Source organism: Urocitellus parryii, chromosome 7 (genome assembly GCF_045843805.1).
Source record: "Urocitellus parryii isolate mUroPar1 chromosome 7, mUroPar1.hap1, whole genome shotgun sequence".
Classification (NCBI taxonomy): Eukaryota; Metazoa; Chordata; class Mammalia; order Rodentia; family Sciuridae; genus Urocitellus; species Urocitellus parryii.
In genome coordinates, this window is record NC_135537.1 from 13097598 (window position 1) to 13119557 (window position 21960).

General features: G+C 52.7%; 1 long non-coding RNA gene across 1 annotated transcript in view; it reads right to left on the reverse strand.

Moving 5' to 3' along the window:
- The window catches only part of LOC113195937 (uncharacterized), a 176290-nt gene that overhangs the window by 94760 nt on the left and 59570 nt on the right, over window positions 1-21960 (reverse strand). Inside the window, exon 2 of the long non-coding RNA XR_003302495.1 lies at window positions 9524-9622. This is a non-coding gene — a long non-coding RNA (uncharacterized LOC113195937). The remainder of the gene's footprint in view (window positions 1-9523; window positions 9623-21960) is intronic.

Here is a 21960-nt window from a genome sequence, read left to right on the forward strand (position 1 = left end):
TCCCCCCGGGGGCAATGAGCTTGAAACCCCTGGCTAAGGACACAGGGTGAGGGGCTGCGTGCCAGGTGTCAACTCCATCGTGCCCATGTGGAGCACCCCGGGCTCTAGGAAGGCAGCTCTGAGGCTCCGGGGAGCAGGGAAGAGGGCGGGTTGTATAGAGGGAGGGCAGGGGCAATAGGAAAGGGAGCCAAGAGAGGGGCCTGAGCAGGGAGGCCTGTGAGTGTGACAACAGCCCAGCTTGAGAACATTCCGGGCAGCACACATCCCAGAGTCTTTGACTAAGGTGTCCCACTCCTCTTGACCTCTATTCAGTGAGGCCACATTGTCAACAGGGAAAAGTCTAATGTCCTCAGCCCACTGCTCTCTGCCCCAAGGTGGCCTTTCTGACCTCTCCGCTCATTGCATTTCCTGGCCAACCAAGGTAGGCAAAAGCAAGAAGTCTGCTCAAGTGTGGGAACAGGTGAGGACGGGGCCTCGGCGTGACCTGAGAGTGGGCTTAATGTCCATGTAGATGGGCACCACAGAAATACTCACTCCTGTGGGCACGGACACATCCTAACATCCACCACTCCACGTCTGTCAGCTGAGGTGGTCGAAACCAAATGACACCCGGCAGCAACAAGCAGACGAGTACCCGGGTTTTGGTTTCTAATACCATTTTCCAATAAAATGAACCAGGATTATTGGGAGAAATTAATGATTCTAAGTAAATATACAAGATAAGCCCAGGGATCTTATAGTGCCAGGAAATATGGACATATTCAAAACAAATGTACAAAAACGCACAATGAGAAGGTACGTCAAAGGAACACAGGGCTTAACTGAAAGAGGCTCCAAGAGACAAAGCTGTAAAACTTTGAGCAATAAAATAAAGTCAAATGAAATTATAACCATTATGAGCTTTAAAGATAAAATAAACACGTGAGTCCCTAGCAGTAAAAATAAATAATTGAGAGAAATGGGAGTGCTTTACCATTGGGCTACATGCCCAATCCTTTTTATTTTGAGACAGTGTCTCACTAAGCTGCCAAGGGTCTTGATAAGATGCTGAGACTGGCCTGGAACTTGAGATCCTCCTGCCTCAGCCTCCTGAGTCACTGGCATTACAGGTGTGCACCACAGCACCTGGTGAATCCCTACTCCTTACACATTGACTATACATAGTGACTCCTGTCCCAAAACTAAAATATGCAAAGGAGAGTAAAAAACAGACGCAAAGATCATCTTAGTAGTGAGGAAACCTGCTAAACCCTACCTCAACCAGGTGATCAAAGGTATAAGTTGGGCTGGGGATGTGGCTCAAGCGGTAGCGTGCTCGCCTGGCATGCGTGCGGCCCGGGTTCGATCCTCAGCACCACATACCAACAAAGATGTTGTGTCCGCCGAGAACTAAAAAATAAATATTAAAAATTCTCTCTCTCTCTCCCTCTCTCTCTCTCTCTCTCTCCTCTTTCACTCTCTCTTTAAAAAAAAAAAAAAGGTATAAGTCAGGTCGGCATGTTTTATAACAACTAATTTTTTTTTTTTGTACCTGGGATTGAACTCAGGGGCACTCAACCACTGAGCCACATCCCCAGCCCTATTTTGTATTTTATTTAGAGACAGGGTCTCACTGAGTTGCTTAGCACCTCACCATTGCTGAGGTTGGCGTTGAACTTTTGATTCTCCTGCCTCAGCCTCCCAAGTCACTGAGATCACAGGCAGGCACCACCATACCCTGCTACAATCATTCTTTACCTTTGGTGTACCTCCCCATCCCTCAGCCTCAGTCTAGTAGCAAGAAACAAATTCCAAAAGAGGTCTTTGTCAAAACTGTTAAGGTCACCCAAAACACGGGGCATCTGAGAAACTGCTACAGGCCAGAGGACCCTGAGGAGGCACATGACTAAATGTCCCGAGAGATCCCAGCAGGCACCCAGGAACAGAAGGAGGACAGTAGGTAAAAACAACAGGAATCTCAAAAAAAGCATGAACTTCAGCTCTCAGAATGTGTCGACGCTGTTTATTAGCAGTAGGCTAATAGTACAGAACATGGTGCGGGACGTCCAGGAAGTTCCGGAACCACCTTTACAATTCCACACACCTAAACCTCTCCTCAAAGTAAAGTTTGCTTTTAAAATGCATATGGAGGTTTATTTTCAAAAAGTTCATGATGGGTCGTGATGGGGTGGAAGTGGAGGTGCAGATAAAGCAATATGGCACCCGGGATGTTGCCTTAGGTTTCTGCTCCCATGGTCACTGGTCTCAGTCGGTTCCCATTAAACCCTAAGGATTTTATCGTGCTGGAAAACGGGCTGCGCACATGTGGGATGGTGAAGCTCGGGGCACAGCAGAGGCTCCCAGTGCTCGGCTTTCAGGGACAGTTGACAGCGTTCAGGTTACACACTCAGAGCATGCTTCATCCCCACTCCCCCCGGTGGAGCATCTTCTGGGTCTTGCAGGGTCACAGACGATAACATCATCTGCTCCTGAGAACAGTCTACTCTGCAGAGGAGGAAAGGAGGCTCAGAGGGGCCAGGAGCCTTCTTCCCAGCTCCAGGATGGGTAAGCAGCAAGCAGAGGTGGCTCTCATAACCCGCCAGATGGTGAACTTGTTCCTGTGCCTCAGATAAACCTGGATCCCAAGGGAACAGAAAGGGGAAGGGGGAGCAGTGGACAGGAATGAGCCGGAGGTGGAGACCCTGCTGGGAGGGGAGGCATCTGCTGGGGGAGAAGGCAGAGACCCAGGATGGTGGTCGCGCAAGGGGCCGCACTTCCATCAGTAGAGCCAGAGGCCCTCTCATTGGCCTAAAGTTAAAAAAAAAAAAAAAAATAGATGGAATTTGAAATTGTACCAAAGCCCAGAGCACCAATACATCTCCGATTTCATGAGCCGTACATTCCGTGAGAAGATTCCTTCATCTTGGAGACGTGACCTAAGGACCTCCACTTCTTCCTAAGCTGTGACAACTAAATGAGGCATTGCACGCACAGTGCCTGGGACCGTGTGTAAGGCACCTGTGCACTTATGATCTTTGCTGTTGCCCCTGGGAGCCTCACCTGCACCATCGCCGTCATCACTACTAGTACCAGCACCTCCACCAGCACCCGCAGTAGCACCACCGGGGTAAGGACAGTGGCTTCTCAGTGGAGTCTAGTAACTATCTGGTAGAATTCCCTGCTGAGCACACTTCAGGACTGGCTGACAAAGTGCACAGACAACTGAAGAAATGAACCAAGAAGTGGATAAATGCCTACATCTCAAAAGGGAGGCAGCCCATGGGGCACAAGACCTGGAGTCCAGGGCTGTCCCCAGTCCCAGGAGTCTCATGCTATAGATACAGCCGCGCTCAGTAAAACCCTAACTGATGTCTAAGCAAGGAAGTGACAAAGAATAGCCACAATCCATTGAGCTCAGCGAAGGGAAACGTCAAAGTCAGAGAGGATGAGAACAGGAGCGGCTCCCGTTTACCAGGCATGGGCTCCTTGTGGCAGAGCTGGGGCCGTGAGATGAACGGGGTCCCCTGGGGCTCCATGCTTGAAGGGTGGCTTTGGAGCCAAGATCGTCAGTGGGCCCTCCAGCCTGTGGGCTGAGACCAACATTAAATCCAGGTGTCTAGACACACTGTGTCTTCCCTGGCGTGATGGTCATTTTTTTTTTAAACCAGGAATTGAACCCAGGGGTGCTTTAACACTGAGCTCCACCCCAGCCCTTTTCACTTTTTATTTTGAGACAGGGTCTCGCTAAGTCACTGAGGCTGGCCTCTAACCTACCATCCTCCTGCCTCTCAGCCTCTTGTGTTGCTGGGATGACAGACCTGCGCCACCGCGCCCAGCCTGATGGTCCATTGCATGTCTCAACCTGATTGAGCCACTGGATGCCCAGAAAGCTGGTTAAATAGGACTTCTGTGTGTGTCGGTGGGGAGGTTTCCGGATGAAATTTTCATCTGGTTATGCAGAATAAAACCAGGGCCCTGTCTGGTGTGGACGGCATCATCCAATATCTTGAGAATTAGGACAGACAGACAAACAGAATGCTGAGTACAGCACAAGGTGGAGCCAGGGAGAGCTCGGCTCTGCGTTGCTGCTGGAACTGCACAGTCTGGTCCTGCGCCTGGTCTTCCTGGTTCTCAGGCCTTAACTTGGAGCTGGAACCTAGAGTGGTACCTCTCCAGCTCACTGGCCTTCCAGCCACACCACACACCCCCTATAGGTCTGCAGGCGCTAGACGACCGATCGTCCAACTTCACAGCCTCTAAAACGGCATGAACCAATCCTTTGTGATAAATACGCCTCTCTCCACACCCACTATAGAGCTCCGTGGGGATATGGACATAGACACGCATAGAGATATGCACCCATCTTTGTCTTCCACCCGCCCTGTTCTCTGGAGGACCTGGTGGATACGGCCAGTACACTGTGAAGCCTTTAAAGACAGAGACCGTTTACCACTCACCTGGCTCCAGGCAGCCTGTCTCAGCACCTGGCCCCCAGCAGGAAAGTGGAAGAGGACAGGGAGGGAGGGCAGTGGGAGCCGGCCATGTCCTGCCCATCGCCACACAACCTGCTGGGGAGGTGGAGTGAGGGAAAGGTCTGGTCTCAGGGAAAGTCAGTCAGGCCTCGCCACAGGCAGGACCCCAGCACAGCCCCAGATCAGAGAGAAAGAGCCTTGTCCTCAGAAGGCAGGGCCAGGAGGGGGCAGAGAGAGAGGGGAGGGAGGGGAGGAAGAGGGAGGGGAGCAAGGAGCGGCTGGAGCCCAGGACACAGGCTTGAGATCCGGTGGGGCAGGTTCAAGGGCTGATAACCCACACTCTCACTGAAGATCTACCTGCTGCTCAGCAGCGCACTGTCCCCAAGTGTCCAGCTCCTTCCCCAGTGAGATCTGGGATCCCCGAAGCTGCCCCCTTGTCTGGACCTCCCTCAGGGCAGTAACAATGGCTCCTCCTCTTCACTCCAGGGACCCCACACAGTGGCACACCACGGGGTCTCAGCAAATACATGTGCAATAAAAATAAAGACCTGGGCAATAGGGGCTGGGGATGTGGCTCAAGCGGTAGCGCTCTCGCCTGGCATGCGTGCGGCCCGGGTTCGATCCCCAGCACCACATACCAACAAAGATGTTGTGTCCACCGAGAACTAAGAAATAAATATTAATAAAAAAAAAAAAAGACCTGGGCAATAGAGGAAAGGAGAAAACTTTGTCAAGTCCTCAGCAAATGGCAGGGCTCACCGTGTCTCTCGGAGACTTGCCAGCCCTGGAAGGAGAAGGGCTTCTGCATCTCCTTAACCCTCCAGGCCAAAGTCAGTGTCCTGAAATTCAGTCAACCCAGGAAAACTGTCCCTGAGCATGTCCTATGCCCCTGTCACGAGGCCAAAGGCTGGAGAGAGCTAGACAGGACCCAGAGCCTTCCCATAGACATGCCCCATCCAGGAAGAAGAGCTGGTGACCACAGAAGTCCCCAACTGCTTCTGGAGAAGGAATGAACCCCTCTGGGGAGATAATACAAAATGAGGATGCCGCAGCCTGGCCTTCACTCTAACGATAAGGGTACTGATGACCACCACATCAATGGCTCTGGGGGGTGTTCGTCAGTGTGGCCAGCTGTTGGACAGCTGGACTGAAAGAGACCCAGGAACACCTGTTGTCAGGGGTCGGCCCAGACATGGCTCCCTACCTCTGCAGGGCAGAGCAGGCATCAGGGAGGCGTGTGCTGGGGGACAGACATCACCAGAAGAAATAGAATCAGGCACATTTTCCCCTAGACTTAGGAATGCCTCCGCTGCATCTGCCCTCGTGTTCTGACATTAGCTGAAGTCTGTCTTCACTACTAAAAATAAACTTCAGGTCAAACGCAATGCATCAGAAACCTCAATATGAAACCACAAGAAACAGTAATAGAGAAATGGGCCAACACCGAGGTGGTGTGAAAAGACGTTTCTGTTTCAAGTGTGGAGTTGCGAGTGGGCCAGGAGTCCTTTTATTGCTGTGAAAACTGAATAAAGGAAGTCACCTTGACACACGCCCTGGCAGCTAAAAACCAGAGCTGGCTCGTGTCCACAGAGAGGAGGGCAGGAATGACCCGATGCTCTCTCACCAGGGCCAGAGGGGGCCAGGGCGGGGATACAGGCAAGGAAACAAGAGAAGCCATCAGGGCAGACAAGGCCAGGAGAGGGGCCCAAAAGAGCAAGGGGGGCAGGGGATGTCCAAAGCAAAGTAGTCCATTGTCGTCACCTGTTTTCTGTTGCTATAACAGAGTACCCAAGGCTGGACACTTTAAAAGAAAAAAGGTTCATCTGAGCTTACAGTTCTGGAGGCTGGAAAGCACAAGATCAGGAGCTGTGTTTGATCAGCTTCTGGTGAGGGCCTCATGGCAGAAGGTCAAGTGGCTGCACTCAGAAGAGGAACCAGGGGGCTGCCTGTCATGATAACCAATCCATTCCACCAAAAAAAAAAAATGTATCCAGCAATCCATGAGGTTTCCACCCCGCTGACCCAAACACTCCCGTGGGGCCTCATCTCCCAGCGCTGTGCATAACAGACTTGAGGCTCCGGCACATGAACTTCTGGGGGAGAGACTCCAAGCACAGCACCAACCAACAGGGAAGAGCATCCTGCTGCCGAGCGAGGAGGGCCACGGTGGGAGAGAGCAGGCTGAGAACGCCGGGAGCCTGACAGTCAGGGCGGGGAAGGAGAAGCAAGTCAAGGACCCCCACTCACTGAGCATTTCTGCCATCCTCCTGGCACCCCAAGCAGGCACAGGTCACTTTGCAGCTGAGAAAGGAAGGTCTGGAGAGCCACGAAGAACGTGCCAGGGTTACATGGGGAGGGGAGGCCGAGTCGGGGTACATCAGTGTGTTCCTGTACCTCTGTTCCACGGTAGGGACAGAACACAGTCCAGGCTCCTGCAGAGGAAGGGGTGACCACCTCCTGTTGGCGTGGCGCCCAGGTAAGTCACATCTCAGACAGACTCCCCATGTGGGGGGCCACAGGCAGAGCCACAAGCCCGTGAGCCGATGCGGGGCCCTTTCCAGGACCTGTCGGGAATCCCAGCCCCCAGCTGCCCTGTCCCCCTGCTCCCAGCAGCTGGACTCTCGGGAAACGGCTCTCCTTTCACCCTCGGACGGCCTGGCCCTGCCTCTCTGCTCACAGAAGGCGGGTGACACAGCTGCCTCATGGCCGGGCACCAAGGGCTGTTTTTCCGCTTTCAGCTCCTCTGCCCCGGTGCCTGGAGTCCCCTGCCCTCTCCTCCCATCCCGGGACAGCCCTGCAGGTGCAGCCGGGGATGACACCCTCAGAAAAGGACGCTCCTGCTCCCCAAGCCCCCAGCTGGACAGGAGGGAGGCTCCTGAGACACCCCCCCAGGACTGCCGGAGCCCAGCAAGGCCTGTGACGCGAGCAGGAAGGACCTCGGCTCTACACACTGCAGATGAGCCTCCTCCCCCGACGTGGGAATCGATCATGAAATGAAGATGAACAGCCGTGGGAACACGCAGGCGCCTGAGCTCCCGCTCCAGCTGACGGAAGGCAGCTTCATCGCCACTCAGCAGCTCGGCTCCCCGGAGGCCCACTCTCGGGCACCCTTCAAGGGCATGGGGCAGCAGCCTCCTGAAGGCCTCCCTGTGCAGAGACAGGCCCTCCCTGCCTCCCATGCACACCCAGCCCTCTAGAGTATCTACGAGTTCTGCATCTGCAGATTCAACCAACTGCAGTCGGAAAACACTTGGGGAAAAATCTGCATCTCTGCTGAACGGTAAAGACACTGTCATTGTTCCCCAGACAATGCAGTGTGACAGCTACTTACATGGCATTAGCTATAATACGCGATCTAGAGATGATCTTAAGTACACGGGAGGATGGGCATGGATTGTAGGCAAATAGTACTCCAGAGCTACCAGGGACTTGAGCATCCCTGAACCTGGAACAATTCCCTGAAAACACCGAGGGATGACTGTGCACATACCCCACGTGCTGCCGTCTCCCTCACCTGACTGAAGGACAAGGCCTCGCTCGCTCCACCTCTGCATGTCCCGGGAATGCTGAACACCAGGGCAGACCAGGCACCCAAGTGCGTGGAGGGAGGCTTCGAGGGACACCACATCGTGCAGCTCTCTGCAGTCACCTGTCTGCGCTTACTTCCCAAAGCCCTCTCACCACCGCCACTCTCTCACCTCCTCTCCATCCCTGCACACCTTTCCAATTGGTGGTGGGATCACACCATTTCTATTTCACCAGGCAATTAATTAATTAATTCTTTCCAACATCTTGGGGTATTTTTTTTTTTTGGCACTGGGGATTGAACTCAGGGGCCCTCGACCGCTGACTCACATCCCCAGCCCTATTTTGTATTTTATTTAGAGACAGGGTCTCACTGAGTTGCTTAGTGCCTCGCTATTGCTGAGGTTGGCTTTGAACTTGCGATCCTCCTGCCTCAGCCTCCGGGGCTGCCGGGATCACAGGCATGTACCACTGCGCCCAGCTGGAGCTGTATCTTAAGCTGCCCATTGCAGTCGAGTGCAGGGACTCATCAGCTCTGCTTCGGACAAGAGCTGCACATAGCCCCAAAGGGAATTCACAAGCCAGCTCCCAGGCTGACTGGGTGGTGGGTGAAGGGCAGAGAGCACATGGCCTGGCACATCAAAGGAACATATCAATACGAGAATACCTTTTTCATCCCAGAGCACTTCCTGCTCCTCGTAGGCAGTCTGCTAAGCTCTGGGTGCCCACCCTCATGGGACACCCACAGCAATCTCATGAAGCAGGCACTGATACCGTCCCTCACCTCCAGATGCAGAATCTGGAGCTCAGCAAGGCTGAGTGATCTGCCCAAGGTGAGGCAAGTGTCCAAGTGGGAAGACTGAGGTCCGCCGAAGCCCCGGCCTCAGCTCCCTTCATCCCAGGCAGCCACACGCAGCACAGCTGGTGCACATGACGGAGGGGAAAGGAGGAAGGAGGAAACGCAATGATCCGACTGGGCAGAGGAAGACCTCCCAATCCCCCCCCCCAATCAGGTGTCATGACCTGATACCTAACCCACCTGCTCCTCCTCCTCCCAGAGAAGTCTCCAACGTCAGAGCAAGACAGATGGACAGAAGTGGGGAGCTCAGCCAAGAGACGGCGGTGGGCTCTCCCTCAGCTAGGCACCGGGAGAGCAGCCTAGGCACAGGACTGTGGGCAAGGCAAGGACCAGGACACGGTGCAGCTGCAGGACACTGGCTTCCCGGGCAGTCGAGGGCAGCACAGGAACCAAGAGACCCCCTCCCACCTGTGTGTCATGGGAGCTCAATTACCACTGCAGCCAGCGTAGAGGGGACTTGCCCTTCTATGCAGGAGACCCCTCCCACCTGGGTGTCAGGGGAGCCTGAAACAGGCACCGACAGGGTAGAGGGGACCCGCTGCTCCAGGCGGGAGATCCCTCACACCTGGGTGTCAGTGGGAGCTTTTATAGGGCCACATCCATCCGCCACACCCCACGTTTTGTTGCTGAGACCACCAATTCCGAAAGTCACATTTGCTCCCACCAGGCTCAGGAGAACATCCCTTACCTCAAATATCCTATCTTTCCTTCGGGGAAGTCCCGAGGGGCTGAATAGAGATGCATTTTCTCAGACGAAAAGCACTTAGATCCCAGGTGTAGCCAGATTCTAGAAACGCATAAGAAAAAAAGAGAATGATTAATATCAATGTTTCTCTTGAGTGGATTTGATAAAAAGATGATTCATTCAATTATAAAATTAAAACTTCATATTCACTATATGCCAAATGAAAAGCAACCCCCTAAAAGAGACATTTACTTGGCAACTATTATGTGCCAAGTCCTATGGGATGCCTTCTATACCTCTCGAGATGGGATCCGATATTCCCCCATTTCAGAAAGCACACAAGCAGCCCAGGCAGAACTGGCACTTGGGTCCTCCTGACTCCCAAGTCCCTGCCCATCAATCCTGTCTCCCTTCCTACCACAGCTTTTCAGTCATCCGATAGCAAGAATTATGGGGGGAGGCTGTGTGAGCCAAGCAGCTGCATCAGATTAACTGTGCCATAAATTTTATCTAAGCTCCACACAATCATCTAGCATGTGATCTGTGGTCAACATGCATTACTTACTCAGGGAACAAAAACTGTAGTGTCATCAGAGATTGCTATCTTAACTGAGCATTGAGAGGGTTCCATGGGGTGGCCAGAAGGATGGGACCTTGCAGGAAGGAGCCTGGAGGCCCTGGCCTCATCGCTCTGGAAGACCCTCCTAGGCTACCCCAGACCTGACCTGGTGTTTCTCTGGGGGCTCGGGCACATACCGTCTCTGTCCTTCGAGGACAGTGATGCTCCAGGGTGGGCTCCACAGAAAGCCACATTGTACCTTTACAACCACATTCACAGCGGGGTGCCCCCCCCCGTCCCTAAAGCAACCCAACATGTTGGCAGTGACATGGTTAAAGGGATGGGGCTGTGGGCACAGACTCAGCACAGAGGACACTGGAAAGTTCTGAAGGGGGATTTGCCTTCAGCTCTAGCTGACCAAATATCTCTGCCCACAGGTGGGAGCAGTGGGCAAGCCACGGTGAATCCCCCTCTCTCCTCTGGGAAGGGCATGGCCACGTTTGTTGCTTTGAGTCAACATTCTCCCCTGGGGGGTGGGCACCCCAGACAGACCTGCAGCAGCTCGGCACAGTCCCGCCTCCTCCTGTAGAAGCGCTGGTCAACCCTCCCAGCGCACGGAGTCCAGTTCTTAGCAGTGCAGGGTGGATCCCCCCATAGGAAAAGCACGATTGGCCGCCTCACACCCAGACACCAGCCCCGGCACCCCTGCACCCACAGCATGCGCCCACCTGGGCTCCCCGGCACTTAGGCAAGGAAAGCACCTTTCGCCTTGCTGTCAAGACACACTCTCTTGGTTGCCCAGAAAGGACAGCGCGACTTCCTGGCTGGCAGTGGCTCTTATCAGACCTCCTGGGCTGGCAGCCACCCCTCCTGCTCCAAAGGTCTTTTAGGGGCCTCAGCAAGTTCAACCCTGAGCCTCAGGGGGTTGTCCTGAAGACTTGTTCCTAGCCTGGAGAATCTCCGCAGAGCAGAAGATCAAAAGCACTTAGACATGCACCTCTTATGGTCACTTAACAGAGGCCTGAGACTTCACTGCTTAGATGACTCCTAAGAAGAAAAATAAAGTCTCCCCTCTTCCCAGCTCCTGGGTGACTCACTCAGCGCAGAGACTCAGCCCCTGGGGCTGGGGAGACTACATGAGGCAAGGAGCGTCCAGAAAAGACCAGGGCTGGGGCAAGGGTCCCCAGCTGCAGCCAGGCTGTGGCCCTCACTTCCCAGTTCATCCATCTGTGAAACAGGAGGGACTGCAGCACTGCCCACCTGCCGGTGTGCCGTGGGCGACACTGGGCAGTACAGGAAGGAGTGGCTCTGTAAACCACAGGGGACCCGAGGAGGTGCCTTCATCACAACCAGAGAGCCGGTGACCAGCACACCCTGCCAAGGATGCTCCGCTCAGGACCGTCCCATGGGAACCCCACCGAACACCCATGGTGATCCTGGGGGGCCGGGACACAGGTACATTCTCATTTTAACGAAATGGACACTCACACTGAGGCTGGTTAAGGAGCCTGCGGGCCCCCTAGCAGAATGTGCAGGTGAACCATTGGTTTGCCAGCTGCCCCCACCCGTGTCGGCACAAGCTGTGGGGACAGTGATAACACAGAGCCATGGCTCCTGCAGGAGAAAGAACTCTCTCCAAGGCAGCCGGACTGATTAATGTTCTTAATTAATGTGTTAACCACACGCAAGGAGCGATGTTCCAGGGAAACTAGGGGCTCATTTTTAAGTTTCCCTAGGGGCTGCAGGCCCAAGGGAGAGAGGCCTGGGGTAGCTGGGGGGCCCAGAGCCTGGTACAAAGTGGGAGGGTCCCCATCCTGTCTACACTCTGAACCTGGACAGCAGTAGGTCACTTCCACACAAGACAAACCAGGGGCAGGAGAGTGGTGCAGCACGGGGCGGCCATGGGGGAACCCGCTCAGATGTCTGGCGAGCCCAGCAGAAGAAGGGGGAACAGGGAGAGGGCCAAGGTGTACCAGGGCCTAGGTCACCCAGGCCTCCGCCGTCTCCCCTCAACACAGCCCTCAAGGACAGGGAATTTACTCGCTCTGGGTTGACAAAGAGACTCTGCAGGTGACCTGTTCCAACAAGTCGTGGGCCCTCTCACAAGTTTCCCTGATGTCTCCAGGATTGCCAGAGCCCTGCGGGGACCCAGCATACTCTGCTGTCGAAGGAACCCGGGCCACTGTGACAGGCAGATCTAGGCCCCCCCAAGACCTCCAGGAGGCAAGAGGCAGAGAGGTAGCGAGACCCCAACCCCTCAGCTGTTCTGCTTCGAGGTCTGCCAGCAGAATTCCCACTGTGTCACCAGTCCCAGGTCCTCTATTCCTCTCATAACCCAGAAAGCAGGGCTGTATTTTCTTCCCTTCTCCTCCCAGAAGGGGAGGCAGGGCCCGAGTCACCACAGTGGAGCCCACCTGTAATACCAGTGACTAAGGAGGCTGGGCCAAGAGGATCACAGGTTAGAGGCCAGCCTCAGCAACTCAGACCCTCAGCAATTTAGTAAGACCCTGTCTCCAAATAATAAAGGGCCGGGGATGTAGCTCAGTGGTAAAGCACCCCTGGGTTCAATCTCTAGGACCAGGAGAAGGTCAAAAGAGAAGAAAAGCAGCACCCACAGCACGGGGGAGACACAGCACCCAGGAAGCACCCACTGCTGCAGCCAAGCAGCCTCGCCTCTGGGGCAGGAACCTTGAACACCACCTACGCATGGCCCAGGTAGTGGAGCCAACTGGACACACAGATTGCAGCCAGGACCAGCTGCCCCCGAGGCAGGGACCCTCAGCCACCTGGACAGCGGGAGAAAGCCAGCCATGAAATAAGACTGGCACACAATTTTGACCTCAAAGTCAGCCAAACCCCATCTGCCCACTGCAAGTAGACCATGGGATGGACTGTGGCCCTACAGCAGCTCTGGATGGCAGAGGATGAGACTACTTTGCCCCGGAAGCTTCTGAGCACAGGCCAGCCTGGGAATATGTCGCTGCCCTGAAGGAAGCCTCAGAAAGTGACACAAACCCAGATGTGGCCAGACGTCTCCCAGAGATCAGCAAGCCCTGCTCCCATGCTCACCAGATTCCAACAGGCACAGGCTGCCAGGCCAGAGCTAGTCCCCACCAGGTTGCTGTGTCACCACGGGCAGTCAACTTAGCAACCTCTCTGGTCCTTGCCTGTAATCAGGCATAGAGTGGCTACCTTCCCAGATCACGGTGGCGCCGTGATGGATGGATGGACATAGTCACTGATAGCCACAGGGGAGGGGACCACCAAGGATATAGGAGACACAGTTGAACAAGTGGTGCAACATGAGCTTTCAAGTACGAAGGTCCTAACCCAAACCAGGGGCATTCTACCCAACAACTGGCCAGGCCTCTGCAACAAGGTCAAGGTGGGCAACCGCCAAGGAGATGCTGCAGGTTAAGGCAAGGTGAAGGGATATGGCGGCCATGGACAAGGGACTCGAAATCAGGAAGAAGTCGTCCAACAGGACATCAGGATGCCGGATGAAACTGGTCTGTGCATTAGATAATTCAGTTGCAGCAATGCTACATTTCCTGAGTCTGACAATCCCACGGTGGTTACACAAGAGAATCCCTTGTTCTTCAGAAATGCATCCTGAATATTTAGGGATAAAAGGTCATGGCTGCACCTTATTCAAATAGGGGAGAGAGAGGAGAGTTTTTGCAGTGTAAGCTAACAACTGGTGAATCTGGGTATACAGCAGTTCTTTGTATCACCCTTGTGATTTTTTTTTTCTGCTAGTTTGAATGAAGTCATCAGAATAAAAGATGATCAAAGGTTAAAGACAAGGAGAGACACAGGTCTAGGGAGCTGAGAACTAACCCTGCTCATGCAAGCAAAAAAATAAAGATCTTTCTAGCATAACCCATGTTACCTACTTACCAACGTTGCAATTCACGGTGTAGAAAATTACAAAAGATAAAACCGAAATTCAACTGAACCACCACTTTGTCCCACCAAGGAAAACAAAGGAGAGTGGATCATTACTGTCATTAATGTGACCAGGAGCAGTTTTTCACAGGACCAACAGAAACAAACAGGACACAGTCTTCCCATCAGGCAGTACATGGGTGAGCTGGCATCTGAACCCAGGTTGCCAAACAGGGATTCCACAGGCAATGGGAAGATGGGTACTTCAGGTCAGCACAGCAGCAAGACCAGCATTCCTCTGCCTCAGAGACTCGACCCTGAAACCCAAAGGTGGACTGCAGGGGCCCCAGCCCATGTCTCTCTGCCCTCTATGTGTGAGCACAGTACTGTACACAGCAGGTGCTCAATCCTGTTAGTAGACACAGTCACTGACATCCATCTTTTCAACAATATACAGACTATCTTTGGAAGACCCAATAAACTGGTGACAGCCAGGTCATCTGGGAGACAGGAATCTGGGGACACAGGCAGGAGGCTTCATTGAAGTGCTTCTCCCTGTTGGATTTTGTGTCTTGTGATGACTTACTGCTATGATCTGAAAGTAGTCTGTCCCCACTGAAGCTCATGTCAAAGTGACCATCATAGTGGGAGGTGGGGTTGCAAGTTGTTCAAAGGCACTCATGCCTTCCTTAGGCCTGGGTTATTTCTCATGGATGAGTGAGTTCTTGCTTGCTTTCACGGGACTCGACTAGTTATTAAAATAGCATATTGTTAAAAAACAAAACTGCCCTTGGTATTCTGCCTCTTCCGCACCTGCTGTCTTGTCCTTCTGACTTCTGCCATGTTATGAAGCAGAATGAGGCAGCTGACCATCTGGGACTTCCTGGCCTCCAGAACAGTGATCCCAAATGAACTGCTTTCCAAATCAGCATCTCAGGTATTCCATGATAGCAAGAGGAAACATGCTAAGAGGCTTATTCCAATTTCAGCAAAAGAATAAGACCACTTTTTTTTTCTTTTTTTTTCTTTTTTTTCTTTTTCAAGGTCACAAGCAAGAATAAGACCACTTTTTCAAAATGTATTTTAATTAATTCCTTCTAATAGCAAAATTTATTTTCTACTTTAAAAAAAACAATTATTTTGTTTTGTTTGAACCCAAAACAATAAATGACTGCAGTTACCATGTGAGCCTGTTCTGTGCTCTGCTGTGCAAGGCCTGGTCTCTGGCACCAGCTGTCACTCAGTGAACACCCTCCTACTAGGTGAGGACAGAGGGTCTAGAAGGACTAAAGACCCAGGAGCAGCAGCGACACAGGGGATCAGGAGTGGCTAAGGCCAAGTCTGTGTGTGTCTGAAATCCCAGCTCTGCTGCAAAAGCCACTAACTCCGACCCCAGCTACCGAACCCGACAGTGCATCTGCCAGGAAGCCGACAGTGCTTCCCGACAACACAGGAGGCAGGCAGGGTTCTTCCCATCTCCATCTGACAGCTCAAGAAACCAGGGCAAGAATGGCCAGGAAAGGCACCCACGGTGTCCGCAGAGGAGAAAGGGTGGTAGGAGAGGGAGAAAGTTGAGCCCCAGCAACCAGGCTCTGGAAGCCTGCGCCTCCCCCAGGAGGGACAGGGAGGTCCACCAAGGCCCCGTGGAAGAAGTCTGAAGCTGGAGACCACTGGTTTCCAAGCCAAGTGGCCTGGGGAGCTGTATGGGTGAGTCACGCAGCAGCGCCCGGCAGCACTGTCTCCTGTGGGGGCTGCAGGAGGCGAGGTGCTCTGGAACCATCAAGTGCCATGTGAATCTCACCACTGAAACCAGGACCTGGGGGCGTGGGAGCAAAGAGACTGGAAGGCCGCTGTGACGGGAGGTTTTCCCTGAGCCGTGGAGGCAGGGTCACCTCCTGGACCATCTCAGACTTTCCTCTATGTACCTACTCTTGCATTCAACTTTCCCTCACAAACATCCTCCCACTGTAGGTAGGGGTGTCAAGTGATTAAGTCACCACCAAAAGTAAATAGTTTCATTTCTCCAACCCCAAAAACCTCCCTTCCTGCCAGCACGCTTGGGTCTTGTCACCTAGAACATCAAAGCCACTGCTTTCAGTCAAAGCCTCTCTGATCACCTGGGTGACTTGGGCAGATAAACACAACCACCAGGCCCCGGTACCTTCCTCCTGCTCCCGGGGAGCCCAGGGCGTCGGGAACAGAGCTGCACACCCTAAGCCTCTCTCCTAGCACTCAGCCGCGGCCCAGTCCCCACCAGGGGCTTCCTGCACAGGAAGGAGGCTGGATCAGGCAATCTCTATGCCTCTTTCATATCTAGAATTTACTGATCTCATCTCATTCTCGCTGCTCAGAGTCTCTACTTCCTGAACTGTAATGACAGCTCATTTGCATACAGGAAAAAAATCTAAGTGGTTTTGTATATACTGTAGTTTTTGGTGACTCACAGAAAGAAAAACTATATATGTGTGTGTGTACGTGTATATGTGTGTGTGTGTGTGTGTGTGTATGTGCACACGTATGTGTTTCCACTTAGTTCCATTCTCTAATTACTCAAGTGATGTAAAATCACTGAGAATGGGACCCCAGGGGAAGTTCCAGGCTACTGGGAGTTAAAACACCAGTGAACCTAAGTTCGGCAGGGAATTTCCCACGGTGGACAGGTGCACCAACCGGTGGGTTCCATGGAGATTCCCCTCCCTGAGAAAACATCCCAGACCCATTCAACTCTCCGTTCTCAATAAGCCATCTTCTAGAGAGCCAAGGATGCACTGGGCCCAAAGTTGGCCCAGAGCCCACAGTCCAGGAAGTCACACCCCCAGAATGAAGGTCGAGTCTTCCAGGAAGCCAGATTGAACCACCGCCCACCTCAAAACCCCTAGATTGTAAACTCTGAAGGAACAGCACTGGTGCCCGATGTGTAACAGGATCAAAATAAACCACTTGCCAAAACAGTAAATATTTGCTGCTTCCTACGAAGCTTAGATAATTCTCTTCCACAATACACTGAGTGCTTCTGACATGCTGGGTACAGAGGACAACATGGGAACAAAGCACAGACATATCCATTTGGCCATCACTCAAGGCAGTGGGTGGAAGCGCAGGTAGATGATGCTCAGCTGCCGGTCCTCTCAAGAGGCCAACTGGATATCACTACCTCGGTTCAAGGTAGATGATCCTTCCAGGCAAGGCTACAAGCAGTGACAGATGTAAACCTCACCCTGATTTAGGGCAACTCTCAAAGGTCGTTCTCTTTCCTGGGTGCCTGTAGGACTGTCCATGGTTGCAACGCCGTCACAGCTTGACCTCTCCCTCTGTCTCATCCTGGATTCATCCTCCTGGTCCCACCGCTGTTGATCCCAAAGGCACCCCCTGATAAACTCTGCTCACTGGTCTACATCTCCACAACTGCTGCCCAGGGATCCCAACATGCACCCAGAAGGTTCCTCCGGTCTGTGCTCAGGTCCTGTGGCACCAGGAGGAAGACCAGTAAGTACAGCGAGCAGCACTGGTAGGTGCGAGCTGCTTCCCTGGAGCACCATGGTGACCAGGATGCTGAGGCCGGGTTCACAACCGTCATCAGTGAGAGCCACAGAGAGTGTGCAAACACACCCTCTGGTTTTAACATGTGGCTGCATCCAGGTGGTTGAGGTGGACACCCATTTCTTTGCCTTGGCCAACACCCTGTACAAGCATGATGGCTGGCAAAGCTTGGAGAGATGTGAACGGATGAACACATGGATGATGGACCCATACGGCTGCTGAACAGGAAAGCCACTTCTGAAGCTGCTACCCAACAAATGGAGGGCAATGATGACTCAGTGTGCATTTAGTTAGTGATTCGCCACGATTCTCAGGTACCGTTGGCGGTGAAGGGGATGACTAAGGAACTCATGGAGAACTCCCTGGAAGAAATCGGCAGCTTGTGTCCTGCAGCCTGAAAGAAAGGAGAGAACATACAGGAAAAGCACCGGCATGAGCAAGCTGAGTCCTGGCTCTGCTCATGGGCTACCAGGTAAATACCACCTCATCACTGTGACAGCCCAAAGGGGCACGACAAGGGGACAGTCTGTCCCAGGAACATCTCTCACCATGAATGTGGATTCCGACTGCTTTGACCAGTGGAGACAGTTGACAGAAGGCACTAAGATACACCACTGCAGCTTGCAGACTTAATCCTATAGTGATAAAAGCCATCACGCTCCTGGGCCCCGGGTGATGGGTGACAGCTGCTGGCCCATGCTTCAGAACTGAAGGGAGACTTCTTGAACAAGCCATCCTAGGGGTGTCCACAGGGCTTCTCTCCCCAGCTCTGCCACTCTCTTAAAGCAGCTGGGGGCTGGAGCCTCCATGCTGAGAAGCAGCCTCAGGGGCAGACCTGGGCCAGGAGAAACCTGGATGTGGCCTCCATCTCCCTCCTGGAGTGACAAGACCCGGAGGCTAGGCTCATTCAGGGGCCCTCGGGAACTCACTGCCCACGGTGAAGCCTGGAAAAGGAGATGGGAGTGTTGAGGGGAGAAGGGATGAGGCCAGCGGTGAGTGCAAATCAGAGTCCTGAGGACGGCGGGAGGGAGGGGTGGACTGGACCCGAGACATCTCGGAACCAGTGACTTCACGGAGGCACATTATGAAATGCTATGGTGTGTTCTAGAAAACACCAGTGCCTCTGGCCTGTTATTACAGGTCCCTAAGCTGAAGCCATCTCGAAAATGCTGGGCCATCGAGGATGGAGTCCCACGTCGCAGGGAGGCAGTAAAGCTCAGAGAGCGAGCAGGCGGGCTGTGTGGAGAGCTACCTGTGCCGGGATGGGGCTCCACCACTTCCTTCCTGCACAGCCACAGGTACACAGGGCCCAGCACCCCCCTGAGCCTGGGGCCTTTTCTGAGATACAAGGTGAAGGACACGGAGCTCCTGGAGTGCCGCAGGAAACACAGAACCTGTGTGAAGCGGTGGACACGGTTAGTGGTCACTGAGCGGATGCTGGTCTTAGATCCCTGGTCCGCCGCCTTGTGCTGCTTCCCAACCGTGCTCACAAATCCCCCGGGGTCCAGGCAATTCTCCTGCAGGTCAGTTCTGAGGACTTGATGTGGATGAGGTGGGGACAGCAGGAGAAGAACCACTCATCTGGACCAAAGCCGCTCTCCTCTTTTTTTTGGGGGGGCGGGAGGGGGAATACTGGGGATTGAACCCAGGGGTGCATTACCACTGAGCCCCCTCCCCAGTTCTCTTAACTTTTTACTTTGACACAGGGTCTCACTAAGTTGTTTAAAGCTGGCCTCAAACTTGCCATCCTCCTGCTTCAGCCTCCCAAGTCGATGGGATTACAGGTGTGCGCCTGGCTTAGCAGCTTTCCTTTAACGAGTCAGTTATTTGGACAAGGCTGGTGCCTAAGATTTCAGTTGCCAAAGCAGGTGGAGGGCTTAAGAAAGCACCAAAGCTCCGAGTCTCAGCCTTTCATTTTTCTAAAGAAAACGCTGAAGGCTCAAAAAAGCAAAAAAAAAAAAAAAAAAAAAAAAAAAAAAAACCCAAAGACTCCTCTGAACTCATTTGGCAATTCACAGGCGGGGACAGGGGCGCTGAAGCTGGAGGCCCCGAGGATCACACTGCAGTTGGTAATCACAGGGAGAGGCCTAGAGTGCCGGAGCGCCAAGGAGGGGGACTTGGCGTCCCCAAGAAGATTACAAGGCCTCGTCGCTAAAGCCTGTGGAAGAGTAGAGGAGATGTCCAGTGGAGGCCAACCCCAGGCACAGGAAGAGTGACCCCTCCCACATCCTCGAGAGCCAGGCTGGCTGGACCGGGAACCAGCCCAGGGTCCCTGAGGGCTACAGCTTCAGGGCTCCCAGGGTCAGAAAGGGGAACCTCAGGTTAACAAATGCCAGGACTGAGGGGGGGGGACTAAGAGCAGGACAGCCCCTTCCTTGTCCAGAAATCACAGCTCCCAGGGGACCGTCCTATCTTGTTCCAAGTCACCTGTGGGTCTCCATCTGCCCCCAAAGTAGTCCCCTCTGAGCAGTTTCCTGACTTCTCCCAGGGTAGAAGGGAAAGAAGAAAAAAAGAAATGACTTCTCTCAAGTGCAAGTGCTCTCGAGTGACCCCGGGTCACTATCACCCGAGGAATCAGCCCAGGCAAAGGAAGGAAGTCTGAGCATCGGAGAGATGATCAGCACAGGGGGATCGCTCATCAGGCCTGGATCTCCACCTCCCCCGTGCAGGGCCCTGGGCGGGCAGGGGACTATCACTTAGACACCAGCTCTGAAAGGCAGCCTTTTTGTCCCAGGATGGGCAAACTGAGGCTCAGGGAGTCTACTTGAGACAGCTGAACCTGAATGCACACTGCAGAGAGAGCCGTGTGTTCACAGAAAGACCTGCGTGATGTACGGTGTTCCAGTGTCCCTTTTGCTTTCCCTCACATCCTCTCAACTAGGAATCATTTAATACACACACACACACACACACACACATAGATATATAAAATATATATATATAAAGGGAATTCAGCCTGTAGGAACATGGTTTTATTCAATAAGAAAGACATAAATTTCTTGGAAGGGGTGCAGGCAACAGCCAACGCACCAGAATGCCGTAGAGGGGAGTCCTGCTCTGAAGAAGGATGGAAGAGGTGACCTTTGAGGTTCTTCAAATGCTGAGATTCTGGGCTGGACACGTAGCTCAGTGGTAGAGCACTTGCCTGGCATGTGAAGACCCCAGGTTCAATCCCCAATACCACCAATAAATACATAAGCCCTAAGATTGTGTAACTCTAAGTTGAAAATCCAGTTCCCATCCTATGATTCCTGATCAGCTGAATATGGGTATTTCTAACACATCCAAGCACACACCACTGGCTCTTTAAAATCCAGCCCGGCCTCTTCCAAGTAGCCTCAGCCTTCCTGGGGAGGGAGGCTCCAGCTGGAGGCACGGCACGGCAGTCAGCAGAGATACAAGGTGCTGGAGAAGCCTCAGCCCCACAGGATGTGGTGTGTGAGGCAGCAAGAGAAAATCAGAGAAAGCTATCTAGAAACGCAAGCCACCCACAAATAAAGAGACTTAACAGGAACACACAGGGACTTTTCTTCTTTTTTTGTTGTTGTTGTTGAGTTAGGAAGCCCAAAAATAATTGAAGGGAGGTGTGTCTCAAAGTTATTTCTAAAGAAAAACCCTACCTTGCTCATAAGAAAATCCTAAGGGTAAAAGTGTGAAGTTTAAAAGTCATAAAAACCCCGAGTCCGACCAGTGAGTTCATGCAGAACTCGTGGATGTGAGGCGCGGCTGTTTGAGTCCCAGCCTTCCGAGGGGAGCCAATGTGCTAATCGACTTCCACACAAAGGCTCAATTTTGAAATTCACTGGTTTTAAGTGAAGGCTGCAGTGTAACTGGCTCAACTTGAAGGAGTCCACATGGAAAGGAACCAACTTGGTTCAAGAAGCAGCCAAAGTTAGCACTCCCAAAGAGAGTGGTAAACAAGGAGATGGAAAGAAGAACACGACCTCACTAAGGGAAAAGGTACAACCCGACAAGGAACCATTCTGCACCACTGGGTTTTCTGAGCTCATAACACCCAGGGTTGATGCCACTGTAGCGAAAGTGACATGTCCACGTGCTAACAGAGGAGGCATAAACAATCCTGTTGGAAAGTAAATTGGTAATAAGGATCTGGAATCATAAAGCCATACCCTTTGACTCAATGATCCTTCTGCTAAGAATCTGTCAGAAGGATTTTCCATCAAAGGCATGTGCACAAAGATATTCACAGTAACAGCAATGTTACTATGTAACCCTTACAGGTAACAAATTTATTAGAAACTTTAATTTTCAAACAACAGGACTGGCTTGAATATGATTTATCAAAGAACCATTACATAGGCTTTAAAAATGATAATTTACAAAGTGTTTTAATAAAATAGATAAATGTTTAAAACATCAGATAAAAAAAAATGGCTACAGATTAGTCCCCACTACACCTATGCCTGTGTAAATTCTCTGTTCAGTGTATGGA